At 42.1% G+C, this 16,082-nt stretch overlaps 2 long non-coding RNA genes across 2 annotated transcripts in view; both read left to right on the top strand.

Moving 5' to 3' along the window:
- LOC143844232 (uncharacterized) overlaps positions 1-16,082 on the top strand; it is a 64,740-nt gene that overhangs the window by 5,586 nt on the left and 43,072 nt on the right. The gene's annotated exons all lie outside the window — the stretch shown is intronic.
- LOC143844233 (uncharacterized) lies at positions 5,408-14,639 on the top strand. Its single transcript, XR_013233878.1, has 3 exons — positions 5,408-5,717; positions 9,490-9,599; positions 12,832-14,639. It is a non-coding gene; the product is annotated as an uncharacterized LOC143844233 (long non-coding RNA).

The following is a 16,082-nucleotide window of genomic DNA, read 5'->3' as shown; positions in this document are numbered from 1 at the left end:
CCAGCTTCTAGCATTTCTGGAGGAAACTTTGGCCCTTGACCCATACCAGTCTGGCTCTCTTTCATCTTCCTGAGGGTTTTCAGGTCCCCACCTGGAATTTGGCAACCCAGCTGCATATGGAAGTGGAGTTAGGAATCAAACCTGGCTCTTGTGATTAGACTCTGCTACTCTTTAACAGGAGCCTCTTATGGTGCAGGGTGGTAAGGCAGCCGACATACTGTCTGAAGCTCTGACCATGAGGCTGGGAGTTCAATCCCAGCAGCTGGATCAAAGTTGACTCAGCCTTCCATCCTTCCGAGGTCGGTAAAATGAGTTCCCAGCTTGCTGGGGGGTAAAATGGTAACGATTGGGGAAGGAAATGGCAAACCACCCTGTATTGAGTCTGCCATGAAAACGCTAGAGGGCGTCACCCCAAGGGTCAGACATGACTTGGTGCTTGCACAGGGGATACCTTTAACTTTTCCTTTTTACTCTTTAACCGCTTCACCACACTGGATCTCAAGATTGAGCGGGAGAAGAAGGGCCAGAACCAAGGAAAGTCATAATACAGGTGTATGTGCAAACTCCCATTGTATTCCTGGGTGCAACAGGCTTTGCCCCTAATAATAATATTTTGATACAGGGTCACTGCCATTTCTTTTCTAGCAGGACTTGTACCTTTAACCACTAACAGATTGAAATTCAACAGGTGACATTTTCCCCATCACTGTTTCTCAGTATGAAGACAAAGCTTTACTAGTTGAATTTGATACATCACCTGGCTGTTAGAAACACAGGAATCCTTCCGCAAAAAAAGAAAAAGATTTGGGGGGGGGGGAGAGAAAGAAGGCCCACACTGCTTTGTTACAGGCAAATATATCTATCTCCTGGCTTATCTCTCAAAAGAGCTTGAGACGACAGTGATCTGCATTTCAATATGTGCAACATGGCGGATTCCTAGTGCCCCCTTCTCATTCGCACCTTACCCATTACCCTACCAGTATCAAAATGTCAAACAGAATATACCAGGGAAGGATCAAAATTTGCTGCATGATGCTTATATTGTAGGACAGCTATGTAAGAATAGAGGTTGGGCATGCAGTGCTTAAGGAAAAGGAGATTGTTTTGCAGAAGCATTTTCTTCCTCAGGGTTTGTAATTTCTCTCTTGGGCAGGGAGACCCATCATGGAACATTTGTGTCAACAGCACAGCATGAGACCAATGTTTATTTTTGTTTCTGTATTAGATATGAAATGTTATGAGACTGGATTGTAGCTGAATGCATTTGAAGTGGTGCTGTTGGGGGCTTTGAAAACTCTTCTAGTAGGCAGTCTATAATTAAATATTAATATATACAATTCCTCTTGACATTTGGAAACAACTATCTTTTCTTTCACAATAGCAAGTGACTCAGGGTACTTTAAGAACACAGTCTACAGGATAAAATGTAGTTGAAAAAATGTAAAACCGACTACAGAGTGATGTTTTTTGTGTATAATCCAGTTTATTAAAATAGGTCTTTGGTCTTCTGTGATTTCTCAGCCAACACTTGTCATCTTTAACCGCTCCTGCGGTATTAAATAAAAGGGTAAGGCTACCTGGGGAGGAGTTAGGGCGGGCCCTGTCCAGGATAAAAACTCAGCGGGCCCAATCAGGAGCCACGAAGTGGCTCCTGATTGGGCTCTCCGAGTGTCCATCCAGGGCCAAGCAACCAATGGGGAGGCACGCAAAGTGCCTTCCTATTGGCCCCTCACCAGGACAAACCAAAATTCCATTCACCCAGCCCAGTCTGGCTGCCAGTCTGCTCCTGACCACCGCAGGGAGAGGAGGTCAGTAGGGCTGCCAAGGGGGATGAGAACAGAGGCTTGGATAGGCTGTGCCAGCCCTTTTTGCCCCAAGGCTGTCCTAACTGTCATGTCCAACTGCAAATTGCCTCAGAACCCTGACAGCTGGCAGGAGGAGCAGAGTACCCCCCCCCCTTTCAGGCCTGCTGCGAAGGAGCCTCTGACAGGCCCTGACTGAGGGAAGGAGGCCTTTCCAAGAGCAACGCAGGGGAGCCTGAGGGCCTTCCTTTTGAGGTGGGGGGACTTTCCCCTTCTGCCAAACAGTTGCCTGACAGGGAGGCGACAGAAACGCCTCTTCTCACTTAAAATACTGCTCTGCAGTAAACACAGCCAAGCTTCTTTGCAACTCTCTGCAGATTTGAGGCCACTGCTCAGCATTATTCTGCAGAGGAAACTGGCTCTTTTGTCTCCTGTTTCATCTGCACAACAACCCTGTGCAGTAGGCCTCAAGTCTTTCAGTTCAACAACAACCTGTGTGGGAAGTTTTAAATGTTTCTTCTCTACCACAACCCTGTCCAAAGTAGCCCTTTCTGCCTGGGGAGCTGATCTTTATACTCTGCAGGTGAGCTGTAATTCCAGGAGCTCTCCAGGCCACACCTGTAGGTTGGCTACCTCTGGGTTGGAAATATTCCTGGAGGTTTGGAGGTGGGACTTCAAAATCATACAATGCCTCAGAATCCAGCCTTCAAATGAACCATTTTTGCCTGCAGTTGGTAGAGAGTGGTACAGAAGTGTCCCTCCTGGCCTATGGGTTATGGCCAGCCCTTACCAGCAACTGTTTGTATTCTGGGGCACAGACAGGCAGACCAGCATCAGTCCCGTGAGTCTGGAAAGTGCAAAAAGATCTAAATAAATATTTACAGCCTGAAACTGTAAATAGAGAACAAGTAAATGTCTGGAGACACATAGTAACTGAATGACTTATTGGCCTGGCAAATAACCTTGGCCTAGCAAATAAAAAACAGTATAAAAAACCTTACTAAGGTCAAGACTGCTGTGCACAGAGAGTCTTCCTCTTAGGGTTGCCAGCTTTCCTGTGAGGCTCGCTACCCCCACCTCCCTCGTGTGGAGTCTGCTATGGAGAGAGAAAGGGAAGACGATTGGAAAATGCTTTGAGACACCTGAGGCCTGCTGGGTCACTGCGACCCATTCCCAGTTCTCTCAGATCTCTCACAACCCCACATACCTCACAGGTTGACTATTGTGGAGAGACGAATGGAAAAGGTGTTTGTAAACCACTTTGAGACTCCTTTGGGTAGTAAGCAATAGGGTACAAAAATCCATTCTTCTAAGGAGCAACCATGAAAGAAGCATGTGGGCACATAACATTTTACCAACAGTGAAAACATGGGAGACAGAAGGCACAGGGTGGACACCTGTGTACTGTGACTACCCCATGTGTATTAGGGCAGAGGGTCATTTTGGTGAATGTGGCCTATTTCACACAAGAAGGGAAATGACGCAGAACTGGGAGGAATTGGTTGCCATGTAATCTTCCCCTAAGAAGAGTCTCCAGTCTGATTTTCCCTTCACATATCTGAGGACATGGCTCTGGAAAGCTCATCAGTAACCACTATGCCAAAATTCCCAAAAGTCAGTCATCTCCCACACTCAACGAACATTCCACACCACAGGTTCTTGACACCCATATCTCCACAAACATACCCTCATTTGGCACCATGTCACCACAACCTCCCACACAACACACACATTCAACCCCATGCCCTTCCAGACTGGACAACTCCTCCCCTTCCTCTTCCCACTGCCAAGCTCTAGCGCCCGTTGTATTCTTGGATACAACGGGCTTTGCCCCTAGTTGATTGATATTACTGGGCTATATAGTTCAGGGTTTTTTGGTTGTTCTGTGCATCAATAAAGGTAAAGGTAAAGGTAAAGGTATCCCCTGTGCAAGCACCGAGTCATGTCTGACCCTTGGGGTGACGCCCTCTAGCGTTTTCATGGCAGACTCAATACAGGGTGGTTTGCCAGTGCCTTCCCCAGTCATTACCGTTTACCCCCCAGCAAGCTGGGTACTCATTTTACCGACCTCGGAAGGATGGAAGGCTGAGTCAACCTTGAGACGGCTGCTGGGATCGAACTCCCAGCCTCATGGGCAAAGCTTTCAGACGACTGCCTTACCACTCTGCGCCACAAGAGGCTCCTACTGTGTGCATCAATAGTAACTCTCAATAACTCCTACTACAGCAGGAACAAGGCAGTGTTCCCTTTCCAGATGCCTTAAAAATGGAACAGAAAGCTATGACATCTGTGTAATGTACTGTCAAGGATATCTACATAGGGAGCATACTTTATGAAGAGGGGGTTTCTGAAACAAGTGGAAAGTGGGTGAAAGCCATAACTAGATTAATGAGATAGGAAATGTCCGAAGGCTGAGGCTGTATACAAGATGTTATTCAGACAGCAGATGGAATCAAGAACACCTTCATGCACTGAGTGGCTTTTATATCCTTAACTCCATGTTTGGCAATAAAAGGGGCATGTTAAAAGCCCTTCTGGGTAAGACCAAAATCCTGTCCAAGCTAGAAGCCTGTTTTGAACAGTGGGCAGCTAAATGCCCCAAGGAGAATCCATCAGTGGACCAAAAATTGGTATTCTACAATTGGTACTCCATGCCATGGTATACATCTTCTGAACTTGGCAGTTCTATTTAGTCATTGGGGTTAATAGCTACTGATAGACTTGTCCTCCACCTCAAACTTTTCTTTTGCTTTGGCAATCAAACTGAGTAGGTGTTCCCCCTGTGTGGATGTTCTGTTGTCACAAAGGGCTCTGGATTAGAATGTCATTGATTGTATAGTGGGAAGCATCACTGTATGAAAGCAACTTAAGTGACAATACCATTGTCCAAACAGCTAACTATATCAATCTGTGTGTAGCATTTTCTGCAATGGAATGGTGTTTCAGGGGCCTATCTTGCCAAATTCTCTGTCCACAGAAACAACAGTTCTCTGCTTCTTTTAACTGCTTTCCCTACAAGACTGGACATTTACATGTTCTTTTGTAGCTTACTCTGTCTTGTTTGTCTTATCAAGACCCCTACCAGCAATGGGAGTGTAGGGCCTTGCTGCTGTCTTGCCTGGTTCAAATAGACAACTTTACAATACATTAGTTATCTTTAAAATGCCCAATAGTAAATGCTTTTTACTAATCAGTTAATATGGTCAGGAAAAAGAATGTCAGTTTCATCCGGAGTATAGTGAAATCATGACTGAAACTTGAATGTTTTGACAACTCAGAGCTGTTACAAAGCTGGGTAATTCTTATCAATCAAGTTCCATCAAGACATTTCTAATGAAGTGGAACCCCTGATGCACACAAAAGTTTCCCCATTCACAATATCCCCATATCCTCAGTAGAGGGGACAACTCTGTGTACAGCACAAGGCCCAACCCACAGACCTTTTTGTTTTATTTGGCATTCCCTCAGATATCTCTCCTCCCTACCCAATATTTTAATTATTTTTGCTTTGTATTTTAGTTCTCAATTTAATTTTTAATTATGGGGATTAATGTTTTTAAAATGAGTTATTGTTTGTTTTAATTTGTTAGCTGCCTTGGTGGCCCTTATGAATGCAGAAAAGATGTGTGTGACAGACCATCAAGGGTTAATACCTCAGAGTCTGAGAACTTTTGAGTGACAGACTGTTCAAATGGAATTTTGTGGAGAGTGTCAGTTAAGAAATGGCAGTTGGGAACTGACAGATGAAAAAGAGACAGTTTAGCACTGATTGAAGTCTGGGAAGAAGGCAAAGAGGATGAGATGATCAGAGAAATCCCCATTCAGGCAGAAAATGGACAGAGCTTCTCATGAAGAGATGCAATCCTTGCCCAATGAAAAGAGGAGTGGACTCTTGGTACATCCTGTATATGAAATGTCAGTAAAACTCAGAAACCTATGCTTGTGAGTTAAAGTAAAAAATGAAAAGAAAGCCTCTTATCAAAGTTTCAAATATCTTGTTGAAAAGAAAAAATCATCGTTGTCATCGTCATCATCCCTCAACTCCCAAGAATGGCTTGTGGTAGGTTACAAATTGTCCCCAATAAAACCCAATTAAAACAGTACAGGACATAAGTACAATAAAAACAAAACAAGCAAAACATGTTGGTATTATTCAATTCTCCAATCCCACCAAAAACACATATCTAAATAAGGGAATAGGGAGAGGTGGCCCAACACTGCTTAGCACCAGGGGGTCCCCAGTCAGAGCTTCTTCCCACCCTGGCCTCAACTATAGACCTGGTGGAAGAGCTCCAGTTTGCAGGCCCTGCGGAATATTGAGAGCTCCCACAGGGGATGCAGCTCAGCAACTTACTTGTTGGCAACATGTTAACTGGATTTATTGTGATTAAAAACTTATGTCAATTTTTATTATCGAATCACATCATACATTCTATCCCTGATTCCACCTGACCTTTCCCTCTTTAAGTTAAATAAAATATTTTGTTTATTTTTTAATTTTCAAAAACCTCTCATATGCCATTACAGCAGTAGTATATTAACAGTCCCTGGTCTGGGCCAGCCTCAAAATACATAGTAATGTGACAGGGTAGGGCAGCCATAGACCAACAAATAAGTAGGGGATGCTCAGCACGAAAGAAAGAAGAAACAGTGTTGCCATCAGGGGAAAAGTATTCTGGGGAGCAATCTCCCTGCATGACTATTAAAACTGGAGGACAAAAATGCAGTCCACTTTTTTGTATGCGCTTCCAAACCCAGAAATATTGAAGACATTTTTCGACATGTAGGGAGTTCTTTTCTTTTGTTCTCCTGCTCCCCAGTTAGTAATGCTTTCAGGTGACAAGGAAATTGTAGACAATTTTCTATTTTCATGACACTGAATAGGAGGCAAAACAAATAGTTTTCTAAGTTATAGTTCATTCGGAATGCTTTTAGTGTCATTTTAAAATCTGACACAGTAGCATGGAAACAAGTAGTCCACAGTCTTGAAAAGGAAGTACTAAAACTGAATACTTAAACCTATTAAGCTGTGTAATGGAAGGGCCAAGTGTTTTTATATTCCTAGCATTCTGCAGCATCCAAAGCAGTTATTATTCTCTTACTTAAATGTGCATGGACATGTATCCCAAAACTTGAAAGGCCCATGTTTATAGTTAATCACAAGCTTTTGGCTCACCGCCTTGCCGATGCAGGGATATGTGGAGCAGATTAACAGTGACTGCTCTTCTTTTTCTGAGGTCGCAGACAGAGGGTTGCACTTGGGGAGAACATATCTCACTGCTGTCAGCTCCCTTGTGGAGTACCACAAGGAACAGTTCTCCCCCCCCCCCCACGTTTATTTAACATCTTTATGCAGCCTCTTGCCCAGCTCATCTGAAGGTTTTGGCTGGAGTATCATCAATATTCTGATGACATGCAGTTCTGCCTCCTGATAGATAGCTGCCTGAAGTCATTTGCCAGATGCCTGGAAACAGTGACAGGATGGATCAAACAGAATTGCCTGAATCTCAATCCTTTAAAGACAGAACCTGTGGTGAGGTAGGAAAGGTTCATATAGTGGAATAGGCTTGCCTAAGGAGGTTGTGAGCTTCCCCTCACTGGCAGTCTTCAAGCAAAGGTTTGGATGCACACTTTTCTTGGATGCTTTGGGCTGATCCTGCGTTGAGCAGGGGGTTGGACTAGATGGCCTGTATGGCCTCTTCCAACTCTATGATTCTATACAAAGAAGTGTGCTTATCTAGCCTAGATGGTATGCATCAGTTACCGATTGAACTCTGGATCAGGTTTAAGGTTTAGGTACTTACCTTCAAGACCATTCACATTCTGGGCCCAGCATACTTGAAAGGCCACCTTTCTGCCTCCTATGGGTTTTATTGTAATTTTTATCTTGTAAACCGCCATGAGCCTAAGGGAATGGTGGTATAAAAGTTTAATAATAATAATTTCCCACAGAGCACTCTGTTCTACAAATTCCAACTGGTTGGTTGTTTATGGCCCCAAGGAAGTACACTTGGCCTCAATCAGGGCCAGAATATTTTCAGTCCTGGCCCCTACTTGGTGGAATGAGCTCCCAGAGAAGATCAGGACTAGGGTTGGGTGCTTCAGCCACCGTAGCGCCCAACCCTAAAGACCCTGTCAGAGCTGACATAGTTTCCCAGGGCCTGTAAGATGAAGCTCCTCCATCAAGCTTTTGGTTGGGGCCAATGAGTTAAAATACCTATGATCCTCCTCAACAAAAACACTCCATAGAGATGCCTAACATGGAGATTTACCAGCTGTGGTTATTCTGGCTAGAAAGACAACAAACCAATGCTGCTACCATTCTACAAGCTGCTAATTAATTAATAGTTTTTAATTGTTTTAAATGTTATTGTTATTTTTTAATCTGTTTTAATGACTTATTTGTATGTATTCCACCTGAGCTGATCCTGTGAGGGCAGTATAGAAATCTAATAAATAATGATACTCTCATATTATGCAAGAAAGCAGAATTTTACAAACATTGTCTTATCAATTACTTTGCTCATAAATAGGGGACATTTTCTTTAATCTCTAACAAATATGGAACAACATGCATGCATAGGCACACACACACACACATTCCAGAATTTCTCACAATTCTATCAAACAAAATATCGTAACAGGTTAGTAAGAATTAATCCTATATCCACTGTGGAAGCAGAGGAAGCAGAATGGCTGTATCAAAAACATCAATTTCACATCTCACATCCACCACTCCCAAAATTGTTGCCACCAAGGTTCCTAATAAAATCTAACCAAACATCAAACTTGTACCGGCGAAACATAAAAGGACTGGTGAGTCCATAGGAAAATACTTGAAACAATTGCCAGTAAGCACAGTTGTAGCTGGAGACTTCTCACTGAACCAGCCAAGGGATCCTTCCATCTCTATTCCCCAGTCTCACCTGTCATTCTGACTTTACACAACCTCTCCTTCAGCCATGGGCACTTCAACATTTCCTAGTTTCACAGCACTTGTGCTACATACTCAACAAGAGAAAACTGTTCTAGTCTGTGATGCTATAAAACTGGCTGCAGTTGTTACTTACCAGGGTCTCACACCAGTAAGCTAATTTGCAGAGAAGTCTGCTAGGTGAGGCAATGTCACTTTAAATACCTGCTTCAAACCCTCTCATTGATTAGCTGCTACATGAGGCAAAAACGGTCCTGCAGTTTGCCAATAGGAGCCTCAAGCTTCATTTAGAACTGAAGTTGCTACATAGCTGCACTTCGCCTGAAAGGCTGTGCACTGGCTTGGTTGACAGCCTAGTCCTGCAATAATCTTTCTAAACAGAAGATAAATCATCTGTCAGCCACTGATACAAGGCTCTTAAGAGATGTTAGGGATGATCAATTCATTTCATCCATGGTTTTCTTTACCTTTTAATTAGTGGCCATGTAGGGCCAAAGTCAGTGCACCTCGACCAGCTGAATCTCAACAGTAGATAATTGCATTTGCACTGTCTGAATGTCATAAATCCACACTAGATCAATCGAGTCTTTGTCCTAGAGCCTAATTCTTCATAGACAGATGAAAAATGTTTTGATCTCCCTCTAAAGACAGTGGGATACTGAGAGAGCCATGAAGACATAAGCAACAAAATAGCCCTTTTATGAATTTGCAAAGTTGTCAGCACAGTCTTATGCTCCATTTTCTCACACCAAGGAATGCATCTGCTATTCTCTCACCATATGGTAAAGAAGCTGCTGCCATGTTTTAAGCAATGAGAAGTGCAAAAGGAATCTTTCAGAGGAAACAGCATAGTACATTGTCAGGTAATTTGGAGTCTTGGGATGACTGGGTTGTAATTTATAGCAAACAAAGTACAGTGGTTAATCCACCTAGTGCAAAGTGATTTGGGATTTTAAAACTTGGCCTGGTATGAGAAAATGAAGGCATGCTAGGTTAATTGTCAAAAGTAGGTATACAAAAATGGGCAGCATGCAGTGCAGCAGCAAAATATGATTCGATTTAGAATTGACTTGGCTGACATCTCAGAAAATGAACAATTGTCATACATTGACAAAACAATTACGAGCACAACAGTTTATGCTAGAAATGTAGCCATTAAAATGATTGTGCCTTCAGTGACCTAATACAAGGCTAGGTTTGTGTCAATGATGGAAGTCAATGCAGTCTTCACCCTCCGCCACAGCTGCTTCCTTCTGGGCCCTCATTTTAGGATAATGGCAGCGCCTTTAAGTAGGGTTGCATCCTTATAAGTCTATTGAAGCCACTGTGCTTTGGAGGGTATATTTCTGTTTATGATGACACTGTCCCTTTTATAAAGCAACTTCTGCAATCTTTTCTATTTGAGTGACATAAAATAGGCAAATGGTCTTAAGACTTGTCCTAGGTTTCCAGTAGGGATGGTGCCACTTTTGCCCTACATTGCATAGTACAGAGCCTACATTAAAGTTGCTTGTTTGTTCTTTTAGTATTATTGTTTGAAGTCTAGAACTAGTGAACCCTTGTATGGATACTTGAACAAATTATTAGCAGCTACTGTAAACATATTTTTACATTGAAACTTTTATTTTTGATGTTCCAAAATGTAAGTTTGCAACCCAGAAACTTGGTGTGGCTGATAACTGTGATTTCTCACACCTTGTACAGTTCATGTGAACAACCTGTCCTGGGAATGAAGAAAAGAGCAACAAAAAATATTTGAAGCATGCCTACTAGATCCCCCACATTAATTTGGGTTACCTAGAACATTATATAGACTGATTCCACACAAGGAATTTGCCCCTAGACAGCCACTGATTGCTTCCGGGTTTTAGGGCTGCTTCCATATGACATTGGCAGCAACCCAAAGCTCTCCCATGAGTGGTGAGAATTTTCATCTAGTTTGCACTGCAATGAGGGAAATTGCAAAATCCTGATTTCCCTCTTATTGACGCACTGCAAATCAGGGCACAAATAGGGGCAAATCTGTCTGGAGGCAGAAGGGTGCAACAGTCTCAGTGTCAAGTGCTCTTTCCGTTCTACCCAGGTGCCTTTTCAAATCCACTCTCTGATCTCTCCAGGTCACCCTGACTGCTGCTTCCCCTCCCCCCCTTTTTGTCTCTTTCTCTCTGGGCAGGCTCCACTTAGAAGTGTTAAAAATATAAGTTGCCATGATTGCTGCTTCCTGCTTTCCTTCCTCCCCTTCCCCATTCTTCCTCTCTCCGAATGGAGAGATCCAGTGCTCCACTTTGAAGTGCTAAAAACATGGGCAGACAGTCCAGCCTGGCCGGCTCCAGCATTGAGCACCCGGCTGGGTTCAAGCATTTCCCCTTGGGAAAGGTTTTCTGTCTCCGGGGAGGGGGGGGGAGTTCTACTCATGTGCCTATAAAGCCTGGGTCTGATCTAAAAGCAGTGTCATGGTCATTTTTCCTGTTTTATGTATTGCCTTAGCTGAGTGTTCATCTGTGGTCCTACCTTCAATAAAGCTAACTTTTTGGTGAAATGCTGAGCGTTGGTAGTCACTGAGATGGATTATTGAGGAAGGGCTCTGCAACTGCACTATTTGCTTGGTTTGTGACACTCTGTAATGTTTTGCCTGCCCTCCCCTCTCCACTTCCTGATTAAATTTAAAAATCAAAATAAAATGACATGGTCTACATAGCTACAGGACTGCAGAGCAATGTGCCTTCACTTCAAATATAATGTTCTCTTCAGCATGCATGGTAATACTGGGATCAGGCAGTGGGGTATGAACAGAGGAAGTAAAGGGGGCTGTGTGATGCAGCAGCCTTCTCCTTATTAGCTTTGCGACTGTGCTCTTTGTTTTAAATCATTATCGCTAATAATCATAAGGGTCCAGTTACAATGGCCAGCCTATTACAAATCTATCCAAACATAATCCTGAAAAGGGATTTAAGGAAATTATTGATTGTTGTGGCGTGATCCCAAGCAACACATAAGTGCAAGTTTTTTAAAAAACAAGTTTTACTGTTGTGGTGTTTCCCCATAGCAATGCGGAAGCGTTTTTTTTTTTTTAATTAATTTCAAGACTTGGGAGGAATGACGTTTGAGTCCCCAAAACAACTGCTGTGAAGGAATTTGTTGATTGACAAACTGAGGAGCTGATGGGAAACTTCAGGTTACCCATGCTTCCTGCTTCTTCGCAACATTGTCGAGAGGCAAAAAACCTCAATGAGATGGTAGGATAACATGGGAGGAGTCTCTCATCAGAAAGCGTGCAAATGTGTGGTTTCCTATCATGCATTTGCAAGCAGGAGGCAGCATGTGCCTTACGCCTCCGTGCAAAATCGGTCATGGTCATCTTAATAAAGCTATGACATTTAATTAGCTTCCTACTATTGCTGGGAAAATAAGTAAAGTTCTTCTAACTCTTCCAATAAGAAAGATTCCAGTAATCAAAAATCTTTTCTTTCTATAGTATGAGCCATTTCATGTTCCTAACGGTAGCTGTCTTGTTAGTTGCAATGGTGTACAACACGTTTTAGATACATTGTTTTAAAATTATATCGAAATGAAGACCATGCTTTGCATTAGAAGTCTTTTGTACAAGAGACACCTGTATCTAATGATGTGGAAGATTATTGCAGTACATTATTTGTTAAATTACTTTGTCTCTTTTCTCTGGATCAATTTGCAATAATTAATTTCCCAGTTGGTGAAAGGTTCAACAAATGTTATCTATCATGTAAATGGCAATTAGAGTGACAGTACAGTTTTCAGTGTATTTTCTTGGAGTGGATAGCATGCTATGTATTTGAGAACTATCAGATTTATCAGGCACATCTGAATAGAGTTTTTTATCCTTCTAAGATCATTTAAGTCAATACACGTGAAGAGTTTAACTCTGTTTCAGATCGTGCTAACAAATTGTTACATATTTGCTGCTTGCTTGGTATGTGGCTCTCTCTCTTTAGGTCCTTAAATGCATTCAGCATCCGTTTCAGCAGTTCACCCCCTTGTTTGTTACAGGTATTTTTATGCCCCATAGCACTTAATATTTCTACTCAGCTATATTTTCTCCTGTTCTTTGTTTTTCAGGAAAGGAGTGGATACAATTTTGGACTGGCTTTTGTAATGATTGCATGCGATACTGGAACTCCAGATTCAGAATGCATTTTGCTACCCGATGCTTATAAATTAAACATGGGCCCTGTGATTACCATGAAAACAAGTTAATTAGTCATGTTCTGCTTCATACAACTCTCAGATATCAGTGTTGTACCTGGTGTTTGTTTCTGTTTTGATCCTGAAACATTTCCTACATGCTGGATGAGAACATATTCTGGCCTATCAATACTTGAGGATTTGGCTCCACTGTTTGGCCTCCACTGTTTATAGTTACTAATTTTAAAACATTGAGTAGAAGGCAACCTCAAAGCCATCCCCCTCAATGACTGGACTAAAATCTACAAGTGACTCTGGAATCTTGATTTTGACAATGTTTGATCTGGGGGACATGTAATGCAGAGGGCCCCAAGCAGTTTTGCAGTACAAACCATCCTTTATTTCAAATCTTAAAGGGTACATGAAGTCTCTACCACCAAGGCAATTTTGGGAAGGGAAGATTCTGTTCATGGTACTGGTTGATGTATGGATCCATCCAGACAACTTAGTGGATATTAATAGAATATCTTAATGTCCAGGATAGTTTTCAGTGGTAGAACAGTCTTAAGTATGCTTCCACCAGTGCTAATTGGAGCTGTGACTTACCAGAGGCTCTAGGTTGCTGCGGTGGAGGTGCGAGCCCGCTTTGAAGAGATGCGTGGTTGTGAGTGCTCTCCTGGTGAGCCTTGTTAACGGCATGGGAGGATCTATTTGGGGGAAACTGCTCTGTGTATCAGTCTCCTTCAATATTGGGGTCTCCATAAGAGATGGTGTATGCGAGCAGGGCGCCTATCTGGCTGGGTTGGCAAGCTCACGTTGCCAGATGGCTTGGGGAGGCAGTCAGAGGCTTACGCCCATTGGATCCCTTGTAAGCCATCTTCCCAGGGTTGGGTTCCAGGTGGCAAGGGGAATCAAGCTCCAGGCCAATGCCTAGGCTTGACCCCAGGGTGCCATCTGGGACCAGGATCAATCTGGTCTACTGACCAAATTTACTGGATTCCTCCTCATGTCTGTGCCAATGCTCCAATGTGAGTTGTAATAGAAGCTGTTGCCTGTTTTATTCCAAAGTTCTTGAGTCACATCTTCATTGGGAAATCCTGCCCTGCTGCCAAGCAATATATGCTATAAGACTAATACAGCAATGGAGTACCAAAGAGTTTTGCTTGGTGTGGCCAATTACTTTGTATATATTTTGTGTGGTTTTCTTTTCTTACAACAACAGAGTTATCACACAGCATCATATATTGCTTTTGGAAAGTTTCTTAATTTCAGGTGATGTCTTGCCATACATGGTAGATGAGTTGTCATAGGAGAAATAAATGTCCAAAGTTTTCTTGGGTTCATGTAACTAGCAGTGGGGTACTTTGGATCCTATCCAATATTTTATCTATTAAATTGTATTACTTGAGATCAATGGCATGGTCTTAAAATGGAAGAACCCCAATTCTCAAAGAAAAAGCTACTTCATTCTCATCATTGCTAGACTATTAGCAGACCAAAGATATATTCAAACTGTTCACGGTTAACACTGAGCATACATTTATGAACAAAAGGTCTGTAAGCTATTTTTAGTTGTTTTATAGTCTGCTCTTAGCCTGAGGATTATTTTATCAATATTGTTTTATTTGTTTTTATAACTTGTTTTTAGTGATAGTTTTTATTAGCATGTTTTATTACTGAGCTTGATTGTTTTATTATGTTTTAATTCCTATGATTTGTTTTTATGGTATGGTTGGTATTGTTTTATTGTTCTGAATCATCTTGAGCAGGTCTTCTAAATAAATGAATAAGCTTATTTAATCTGACTAAGTAGATAGCCTGTTTTTTCCTCGGTTATGCTATAAAAGAACAATGTTTTTCTTTTCCTCATTTACTCTGTCCTGGAATTGTTTATTTTTTAAATTAAGGGTGAGTTGTCATAGAAAGACAATACTTCTGTAAAGTATGAGGCAGTTATCATAAAACAGTACCTATTTTGGAGCTTCCTTGTTTTAAATAGTTGTTGTTTCATGATCCTGTTTGTTATATATGTTTACATAGAATCATATATCTAGAAATAATTATATTTTGATGACCAAACACAAGTGGTTACTTTCTCTCACTAGTTATGCCCTCAGTAATACAGAACAGGAAATAGAAAGACATTCTAAAAGGATCACAAGCATACTGGATGCATCACCAGTATATAACATAAATAATATTTTATATTTTTCCTGTTAAATGTTATGCTGTTATGGTACAGAGAGCAACTGACTTAGGAAAAATCTGAGAAATTTTATTGCTGAGAAAAAAATAGCTCTGAACGCTAATACTGCAGCAGGATTCAGTGTGAATAAAAGGATAAGAAAGGGAAATGCAGACTTCCTTCAGAAAGGTAGAAGGAATAACACAATCAAAATGACAGATAGAATTAGGAATATACATAAATTAAGGCTATAGTCAGAAGAAATTTAGACAGGAAGAAAAGTTGTTGCTGAACACTCAGTATTAGAAAGGAAGGATAAAGACAACTTGTTTGTTCAATGGCTTCTGAGAATGCAGATGTTTCATATACATTTTCACATGATGTAGAGTCTTTGGTCAATTTTTCCACCTCTCTACAATAACTATAGCTTTATTGTTTGTTGCTGTTGTTGTTTTTCAATTTATTGCCCGCCACTCCTGAAACTGGCTGATGGTGGGTTACAGATGTCCACTAAACCCCCAATAAAACAGACAATAAAAACACAATAGAAAACAGCAACAACATGGCGAAATTACCACCTCAACCTCCCCCCATCTCTACCTCAAGGAGGAAGAAAAGAGGGTCAAGATGACACTGACCGCAGTGGAGGGGGTACCAATCTTCCTTGCTACCGCTGGCCTCAACCATAGACCTGGTGGAAGAGCTCCATTTTGCAAAAGCTCCTGCAGGGGCTGCAGCTCAGCCATGAACTCATTCCACAGGCTGGGGCCAGGTCCAAAAAGGCCCAGGCCGTGGTTGAGGCCTGGCGTGCTTCCCTGGGGCCAGGATGAGACTACTGTGAGTTACTCAATATGTAAATCAATATGTACTCAACATGTAATACCTTTTAAATAGAGGTGAGGTCCACTTTAAAAGCAGGCTAGAAAGTGGTGGTCAGCCCCCTGCCAACTCTTGCTGTAGGAGGCTGGCAGCTGGCAGCAGGTGCCCTCCATCCTGCCAG

This window comes from Paroedura picta, chromosome 9 (genome assembly GCF_049243985.1).
Source record: "Paroedura picta isolate Pp20150507F chromosome 9, Ppicta_v3.0, whole genome shotgun sequence".
Classification (NCBI taxonomy): domain Eukaryota; kingdom Metazoa; phylum Chordata; class Lepidosauria; order Squamata; family Gekkonidae; genus Paroedura; species Paroedura picta.
This window is presented reverse-complemented; position numbering and strand designations above follow the sequence as displayed.